Genomic DNA, 9,306 nt, shown 5'->3' with positions numbered 1-9,306 from the left:
AATAAAGTCTGACACTGTTTCCACTGTTTCCCCATCTATTTCCCATGAAGTGATGGGACCAGATGCCATGATCTTCATTTTCTGAATGTTGAGCTTTAAGCCAGCTTTTTAACTCTCCTCTTTCACTTTCATCAAGAGGCTCTTTAGTTCCTCTTCACTTTCTGCCATAAGGGTGGTGTCATCTGCATATTTGAGGTTATTGATATTTCTCCCAGCAGTCTTGACTCCAGCTTGTGCTTCTTCCAGTCCAGTGTTTCTCATGATGTACTCTGCATAGAAGTTAAATAAGCAGGGTGACAATATACAGCCTTGACATACTCCTTTCCCAGTTTGGAACCAGTCTGTTGTTCCATGTCCAATTCTAACTGTTGGTTCTTGGCCTGCATACAGGTTTCTCAAGAGGCAGGTCAGGTGGTCTGGTATTCCCATCTCTTGAAGAATTTTCCAGTTTGTTGTGATCCACACGGTCAAAGGCTTTGGTATAGTCAATAAAGTAGAAGTAGATGTTTTTCTGGAACTCTCTTGCTTTCTTGATGATCCAGTGGATGTTGGCAATTTGATCTCTGGTTCCTCCGCCTTTTCTAAATCCAGCTTGAACATCTGGAAGTTCTTGGTTCATGTACTGCTGAAGCCGGGCTTGGAGAATTTTGAGCATCACTTTGCTGGCGAGTGAGAGGAGTGCGGTGTGACCTAATGTGTGGACACTAACAGAGCCTGAGGATGACAGTGGGCTGGGTGATTTCAGTGTCACCGGAAAGGAACAGGAAACGCGTTTTTCTCACGAGCAGGTAGGATAACTGAGGAGTCCAGGCCTGTCACACCCAGCCGCACAGCTAGACGTTCAGAACGCTTGTTCTGGGAAAACGTTCCTTTACCTTCAGGAACGTCCACACCTGTGGGGCCAGCCAGTGAGTCGGAGGCCGTTTCCACCATAAAGGTCCTGATCCACATCGTTGCGTACACAGCATCCTCCTCCAGTACTTCATGCTCATCGTTTCAAACTCTAGTCCATGCAGGGGAGGGGCTGGAGTGACGGAGGAGAAAGGAAAGGGAGGAGGGACTGAGGATCTGTATCATGGTTATTTCCATTTTCAGCTAAGACTGTGTTCCAGTGACTGCGGGCTGCCCAGGTGGCGCTAGAGGCAAAGAATCCACCTGCTGATGCAGGAGATGCCAGAGATGTAGGTTCAACCCCTACATCGTGGAGGAGGCAATGGCAACCCACTCCAGTATTCTTGCCTGGAGAGTCCCACGGACAGAGGAGCCTGGCAGCCTATGGTCCATAGTGTCGCAAGGAGTTGGGAGTCAGACACGACTGAAGCAACTTAGCACTGGTGACTATTTAACTAGCTTCTACTTTTTTTTTTTTAATTTTAATTTAAAAAGTTATATATTCTGACAAAGTGAAGTGAAGTTGCTCAGTCGTGTCTGGACTCTTTGCGACCCCATGGACTGTACAGTCCATGGAATTCTCCAGGCCAGAATACTGGAGTGGGTAGCCTTTCCCTTCTCCAGGGAATCTTCCCAACCCAGAGATCAAACCCAGGTCTCCTGCATTGCAGGCGGATTCTTTACCAGCTGAGCCACCAGGAAAGCCCAGTGGCTCAGCTGTGTATGCTATATATCCCATATATGCTGCTAGGGATATAAATTAGTACGGCCACATTGAAGGAGAGTTTAGCATTTCCTAGGAAATTCCTCCCACACTACATTTCTCAAACTTACCATGCATGAGACTCACCAGGGGATTTTGTTATTAGTAAGATGCAGATTCTGGGCATAGAGAAACTTACACATATGAATCAGGATAGCGACATTGCTCGTGATTACAAATTGGAGACCACCCGTCGGCAATGAAGGTGTAGATGAAGTGTGAATATATTCACGGGGCGACAGTGAATGAGCCACGGCTGCCTGCAGTGACGTGTTGACTCTCACAGGCTTAAAGGAGCAAGGGAAGGAAAGTCAAGTCATACCATTCCACGAGCAGCAATACTAAGCAACGTATTTAGCTGATGGAGCTGTTTTTAAACAATGCACAGAATTAGAGATTGTGGAAGCAGGTGGCTGAAGGAAGGAGAAGCCGAGATGGAACGCGTGAAGGGCGTCTTTGGTGCTAAGAATCTTCCACTTCTTCCTGTGTTGATGGTTATTCAGGTGTCATTCCTTAAATTGCACGTTTATGTTTTGTATGTTCTTGTACGTGTGCCAAATTTAAAATTTTCAAACTTAAAAGAGTGTGAAAAGGCATACAGCCAAGATGTCCATCACTCAGACGACTGCATCACAAATAATGCTGTTGTGTCGCCAGAGGTAACTCATGTTACCAGCAACCTGGTCTCCTCTACATTCACAGGTTTATGCGAGAATGTGCGTATATGTAAATGTGTTCAATTTTATCACAATACTATTGCGTGTGTGCGTGCGTCTTGAAGAATATTCTATCCGTGCACAGGGAAACTATTTTTATGGTCACAAAGAATTTATTCCATTGTATGATATAACCATAACTTAGTAATTTTAATTATTAACTTTTAACCATAAAGTAGTATGTGAACCCACTCCTCCCTATTTAAAAAAAAATATTACTGGGTATAATGTTCTCTTAGGCACATCTGTGGATATTTTAGGCTCTCCAATCCTTCCCCTTCCAAACTACTCCCTGCCCACAGCTTCCTTAACTCATGGCCAGTACGCATGCGCGCTCAGTCTCTCAGTCATGTCCCACTCTTTGCAACCCCATGGACTGTAGCCCACCAGGCTCCTCTGTCCATGGGATTCTCCAGGCAAGAATACTGGAGTGGGGTGCCATTTCCTCTCCCAGAGGATCTTCCCAACCCAGGGATCGAACCCACGTCTCCTGCAGTGGCAGGCAGATTCTTTACCACTGAGCCACCTATGGGAATCCCATAGCCAGTGTGCATTCTGCTAAAACGTTTCGCCCCTGGACATTCATTTTTTTACCACTGGAAACATGTGGAATGGAATATGTGTTTCTGTCTATGTGGGCTTCCCTGGTGGCTCAGCTGGTAAAGAATCCATCTGTAATGCGGGAGACCTGGGCTCCATCCCTGGGTTGGGAAGATCCCCTGGAGAAGGGAAAGGCTACCCACTCCAGTGTTCTGGCCTGGAGAATTCCATGGACTGTGCAGTCCACTGGGTCACAAAGAGTCGGACACGACTGAGCGACTTTCACTTTCACGTCTTTGTAGGACTTGTTTTTCCTCCTCAGTGCAGTCTTATCTAGAGCTCTAGCCATGCCTGTGACCATGAATCTGCCTGAGTACCGTTATTTGCTGTCTGATGTGGCTAAGCCACAGCTGAATCTAACCGTTCCTCTACTGTCGGCATTTAGGCTGTCGCTCAAGGGCTCTTGCTGTGACAGTGGTATCGCAACAAACATCCTCGGACCTGCCCCCTTGGCACAGGTGCACCCATTTCTCTGCAGAATCCATGGGAGCGGACCTGGCAGGCCGTTGGCAGGGCGCGTCTAAAGACTCATTGCCGGATTGCCCTCCAAAGGGACTATAAACACTCACACTCCCACCAGCAATGCACCAGAGGACTGACCTCCTTGCACTCTTACTAAAAGTAGATGTTATCAGCATTCCCAATTTTTATTGAGCTGATAGGTTAAAAAAAAAAAAAAGGACTTTATGGTTAATATTCATTCCAATAATTGGGCTTCCCTGGTGGCTTAGTCGGTAAAGAATCCGCCTGCAGTGCAGGAGACCCAGGTTTGATCTAGTCCTAGTCCAGTATTCTTGCCTGGGAAATCCCATAGACAGAGAAGCCTGGCAAGTTACAGTCCATGGGGTCTCGAAGAGTCGGACACAACTTAGCAACTAAACCACCACCACCCTTATAATTAATGATGCCGAATGCCTGTTACACATTTCTTGCCCAGAATCTGCATTTAGCATGATCCCCAGGTCATTCTTCTGCACTGGAGTCAGAATCTGCTTTTTAATAAGGTCCCCAGTGATGCCCACACACAGTTTGAAAAGGGCACTGGGAGAGGAATAGCTGGACCACAGCGTACACTCACTCCCTTCCACTAACCTGGGGTGTGCGTGTGTTTATCTTTTCTATTCAGATAGGATATAAAATAGTACTTCAATGTATTTTTGACTTGTATTTCTTTCATTGTAAGTGAGCTTGGACCTTCTCAAATTCTTATGAGCTATAGTTTTCTTCTCTGGGAACAGTCAGAGAGAGAATTGTGTTTTTATTTATTTCTCTTAGAAAAGAAATTACTCGACTAATTAAATGAGTATTAGTACTTATTTACCAGAGAAGAAACTGGCACGAAGGCATGAGAATATGTAGCTCAGAAGGGCTGCTCATGTCAGCACACGCTTGTTTGCTCCCTGTTTATTCCCACAGAAAACAAGGATCTGTATCAAGTTCACTGGAACCACCAATTCTTTTTTTTTTTTTTAGTCATACCATGAAGCTTGTGGGATCTTAGTTCTCCAACCAGGGATCAAACCCAGGTCCTCAACAGTGAAAGCCCAGAGTCCTAATCACTGGACTTCCAGGGAATTGCAGGAACCACCAGTTCTAGATGAGCATTCGCTGCTATTATAGATAACTATATCTCTTACCCTACTGTTATAAATAACTGTTCACATTTACAGTCCCGCCTCTGTAGCAGACACTGTTCCCTGTACTTTACACGTATGAAGTTCAGTCACCCTCGCTACCACCCTGGGTGTATTAGCATCCCCATTTTATTGATGGAAAAACTGAGGCACAGGGCAGCTTTCTCAAGGCCACGTGGTCTCAGAGCTGGGATTCTCACCTCGGCTCCCCCAGTACATGTGCTTTGTAATGATAGGATACTAACTCTGGAATCTTTGCAATGCTTTGTAAGGAGATGCTGAGTGACTAGGGAAAATCTCCTGTATAATTCACATGCATTATCTCTTGGCAAAATGCTTGCTTAAATTATCAAAATTACATATATACTCCATTTTTCTTTTACAAAGTGACAAGCCTTAAAAATTGACTTTCTCTGTGAAGAAAGGGAACTACCTAACAACTATTTTTAAAAAATCAAGATAAAAGTTATATATATAAAGAATGAGAAGTAACTAAGGAACTTCCCTAGCAGTCCAGCAGATAAGACTCCACGCCCCCAGTGCAGGCACCACAGGTTTGAACCCTGATAGGGGAACTTCCAGATGTTCAAGCTGGATTTAGGAAAGGCAGAGGAACCAGAGATCAAATTGCCAACATCCATTACATCATCAAAAAAGCAAGGGAGTTAAAAAAAAAAAAAATCTACTTCTGCTTTATTGACTACACCAAAGCCTTTGTGTGGGTCACAACAAACTGTGAAAATTCTTCAAGAGATGGGAATACCAGACCACCTGATCTGCCTCTTGAGAAACCTGTATGCAGGTCAAGAAGCAACAGTTAGAACTGGACATGGAACACCAGACTGGCTCCAAATAGGAAAAAGAGTATGTCAAGGCTGTATATTATCACCCTGCTTATTTAACTTCTATGCAGAGTACATCATGACAAACGCTGGGCTGGAAGAAACACAAGCTGGAATCAAGATTGCCGGGAGAAATATCAATAACCTCAGATATGCAGATGACACCACCCTTATGGCAGAAAGTGAAGAGGAACTCAAAAGCCTCTTGATGAAAGTGAAAGTGGAGAGTGAACAAGTTGGCTTAAAGCTCAACATTCAGAAAACAAAGATCATGGCATCCGGTCCCATCACTTCATGGGAAATAGATGGAGAAACAGTGGAAACAGTGTCAGACTTTATTTTTCTGGGCTCCAAAATCACTACAGATGGTGACTGCAGCCATGAAATTAAAAGACGCTTACTCCTTGGAAGGAAAGTTATGACCAACCTAGATAGCATATTCAAAAGCAGAGACATTACTTCGCCAACAAAGGTTCGTCTAGTCAAGGCTATGGTTTTTCCTGTGGTCATGTATGGATGTGAGAGTTGGACTGTGAAGATGGCTAGCGCCGAAGAATTGATGTTTTTGAACTGTGGTGTTGGAGAAGACTCTTGAGAGTCCCTTGGACTGCAAGGAGATCCAACCAGTCCATTCTGAAGGAGATCAGCCCTGGGATTTCTTTGGAAGGAATGATGCTGAAGCTTAAACTCCAGTACTTTGGCCACCTCATGCGAAGTGCGAAGAGTTGACTCATTGGAAAAGACTCTGATGCTGGGAGGGATTGGGGGCAGGAGAAGGGGACGACAGAGGATGAGATGGCTGGATGGCATCACTGACTCAGTGGACGTGAGTCTCAGTGAACTCCGGGAGTTGGTGATGGACAGGGAGGCCTGGCGTGCTGCGATTCATGGGGTTGCAAAGAGTCAGACACCACTGAGCGACTGAACTGAACTGAATGCGAAGAACCAACTCATTGGAAAAGACCCTGATGCTGGGAAAGATTGAGGGCAGAAGGGGACAACAGAGGGTGAAGTGAGATGGTTGGAGTGAGATGGCATCATTGACTCAATGGACTGAGTTTGAGCAAACTCTGGGAGATGGTGAAAGACAGGGAAGCCTGGCGTGCTGCCGTCCATGGGATCGCAAAGAGTTGGACACGACTGATCGACTGAACAACAAGAGGCAACAAGTGCCACCTGATAATCCTTCTGAGACATTTCAGAAAGACACACAACAAACAAGCCGGCATGGATGTCCTGAAGCGGCTTTCCCTGCGTGTGTGCCCGGAGGACTTCCCTGGTGGCTCACTCAGCAAAGAGCCCGCCTTCAGTGAAACGCAGGAGATGCGGGTTCAACCCTCCACCCCGGGCCAGGAAGATCCCCTGGAGAAGGAAAGGGCAACCCGCTCCAGTATCCTTGCCTGGGAAATTCCATGGACAGGGGAGACTGGCAGGCTACAGTGCACGGGGCCGAAAGAGTCGGACACGACTTAGCGACTAAGCCGCCACGACCACATGTGCATTTAGGCACACATCCCAAAGAAAGCTTTAAAAGTTGCTTTTAATAAACGTCGTGAAAATTTAACCTTGAGTGACTTCACTGGGTTTTACACAGACATGTTTACAATCAATCTACAACTTGAAAATCAACAGGAAATTTGAGGAAAACAGCTGTCTTTGAGAAATATAAAAATGCGCTTCTCGCAGGCAGTCCCCTGGGGTTTGTCAAGGGTAAACTTCACAAAAGGTGAATGAATTACTGGATGAAGCGGAAACCGCACGGGGCCGAAGCAGCCACTGAAGAAAAACTCACCGGCGGCTATGTTACAAATACGGATTCCCAGGCCCCGCCCCCACGGGTTCAAAGCTGAACCTTTTTACCCAAAGGCCCCACGTGACTCTCAGGTTCGGGCAAGCTCCGGGCACAGCCCGCCTTAAGTAACTCCCCAACCGAAGAGCGCAAACACCTGGGGCTCGTAGGTGGCGTTCTGCTCCCAGTTGGATGTCGTTTACCTGCTGCCAGGAGGGGTCCCCTCGGGTCTCATCAAGACCCAGCCAGTCTGAGCAAGAACACCAATTAGCTCAACCGCCCCCCGCTCCCAGGACCTCGCCTCGGTCACCTGCCGGGCGGGGTCCGCCCCCCTCTTGGCCCCAGGCTTCCTCTGTGCGGTCTCGGACCGCGGGCGCCGGAGTCCCGGGACCGGGCGAGGAGAGGGGGCGGATGGGAAAGACGCTGCGCAGAAATACAGATTCCTGGGCTGCCTGAAGCGAAAACTTGCGGAATCTGCATTTTTACCCAGCTCTTCCAGGACCAGTGGGTTCACCCTGCAACTGTAGCCTAATTTAAAATTTAAATTCGAATACGCAGCCACGAGTGCAAGTCGTGCTTCCCAACCTTGGCTGCACATCAGAATAACCTGGGGAACTTAAAAAAAAATTTTTTTTTAAATATATATACACACCAGTGTCCAGGGTTCGGTCCAGACCAATTAAGCCAGAATCTAAAAGCGCTGCCTGGGCAGCAGCCGCCTCACCTGGGAGCTCGTTAGAAATACAGAAGCTCAGGCCCCACCCCAGACCCACTGAGTCAGAATCTGCATTTTAACGAGATCCCCAGTGATTCGCGCGCACACTAAAGTTGGAGGAGAGCTGTGCTTCTAAAATTTTAATGGGCAAACGAATCACCTGGGGACCTCGTTAAAATGCAGACACGGTTTCTCAAACTTTAATGTGCATGCGAATCACCTGGGGAGCTTGTTAAAATGCAGATTCTGATTCCGCGGGTCTGGGGTGGAGCCCGAGAGTCTGCATTTCTAACGAGCTCCCAGCCGGTGTGGGCTGCCCGGGTCCGCCCCGCGCTTCCCCTGGAGTCCAGAGGTTTGGCTGCGGGCCAGTCCGCAGCCAGGGCTCCTGATAAACCGTCCTGCTGGGCTGATGAGCAGGATTGCCGGGACGTGCGCGCTCCGGCCGAGCCTGGTTAATTCTCGAACTCCGGGAATTGGCTGTGTGAGGCTGGCCGCTCGCAGGGAGTTGCCAGAGCCCCGATCCTAACGCCATGTCGCGGCGCAAGCAGGCCAGGCCCCAGCATCTCAGCTCCGAGCAGCCGCAGTCCGCGAGCCGGGAGTTAGTCGAGGCGGCCCCGGAGGCGGCGGGGGAGCCGGGTGAGTGGCGCCGGGGACCCCGGGTGCTGGGGGCGGTTTTCTCCGACTTTCCGCAGACCCACGTGGATGCTAGGTCCCGGCCCTTGGGCTTGGGCGGGGCGGGGCGGTGAGGCTTCCAACTGGAGTTCTGGGGCTCAGACCTTGTTACCCTTGCCTTTGTAAGTTACACACACACACCCTTGTGAATTAACCCTTCTCGGGTAGATTACGTCGCTCCCGGAGTCGCTCTCCTGCAACCACTCCTGCCCCCCAGTCCCCCAAGCGCTATTCGATGACGGTTCGTCTCTCGCACACCTTGGAAGGATGCTCTGAGATCCCTCCGGAGGCAGCCTTCGGCGTGCCCGGCCTCCTTGGCGCCGGGCTGGGGCTGTGCGCCTCGGAGGTGGGCGTTCTGAGACCCCAGGCGTCTTCGTGGGTGTTGGGGGCGGAATGTCCGAGCTTCTGCCGGGCCCTGGAGAGAGGTGCTGGAGCGGAGGCACTGCGAGCGGTTCCTGTCTAACTGGAGCTCGAGGCCGCTGGGGACCGGAGCCGTGACTCCCGAGATAAAGCGGTGGCGCGTGCAGCGTGTTCGGGGTGAGCGCTGGGACAACATCGAGCTGGGAGGGGCCGGGGTGCTGCCTGGGGGCGGCCTCTCGGCGGAGGGCACCGTCTAGGAAGACTCCTGAGGCTTTGAGCTAGCGGTAGAGACGGCCGAGGGCGTCAGCGAGGCTGGAGCTGGGG

At 49.2% G+C, this 9,306-nt stretch overlaps 1 protein-coding gene across 1 annotated transcript in view; it reads left to right on the top strand.

Moving 5' to 3' along the window:
* ZFP64 (ZFP64 zinc finger protein) overlaps positions 1-9,306 on the top strand; it is a 133,682-nt gene that overhangs the window by 47,783 nt on the left and 76,593 nt on the right. The window lies entirely within an intron of this gene.

Source organism: Bison bison, unplaced genomic scaffold (assembly GCF_000754665.1).
Source record: "Bison bison bison isolate TAMUID 2011002044 unplaced genomic scaffold, Bison_UMD1.0 scf7180017864143, whole genome shotgun sequence".
Lineage (NCBI taxonomy): Eukaryota > Metazoa > Chordata > Mammalia > Artiodactyla > Bovidae > Bison > Bison bison.
The sequence above is the reverse complement of the archived record's forward strand: the minus strand, read 5'-3'. Positions and strand labels throughout refer to the sequence as shown.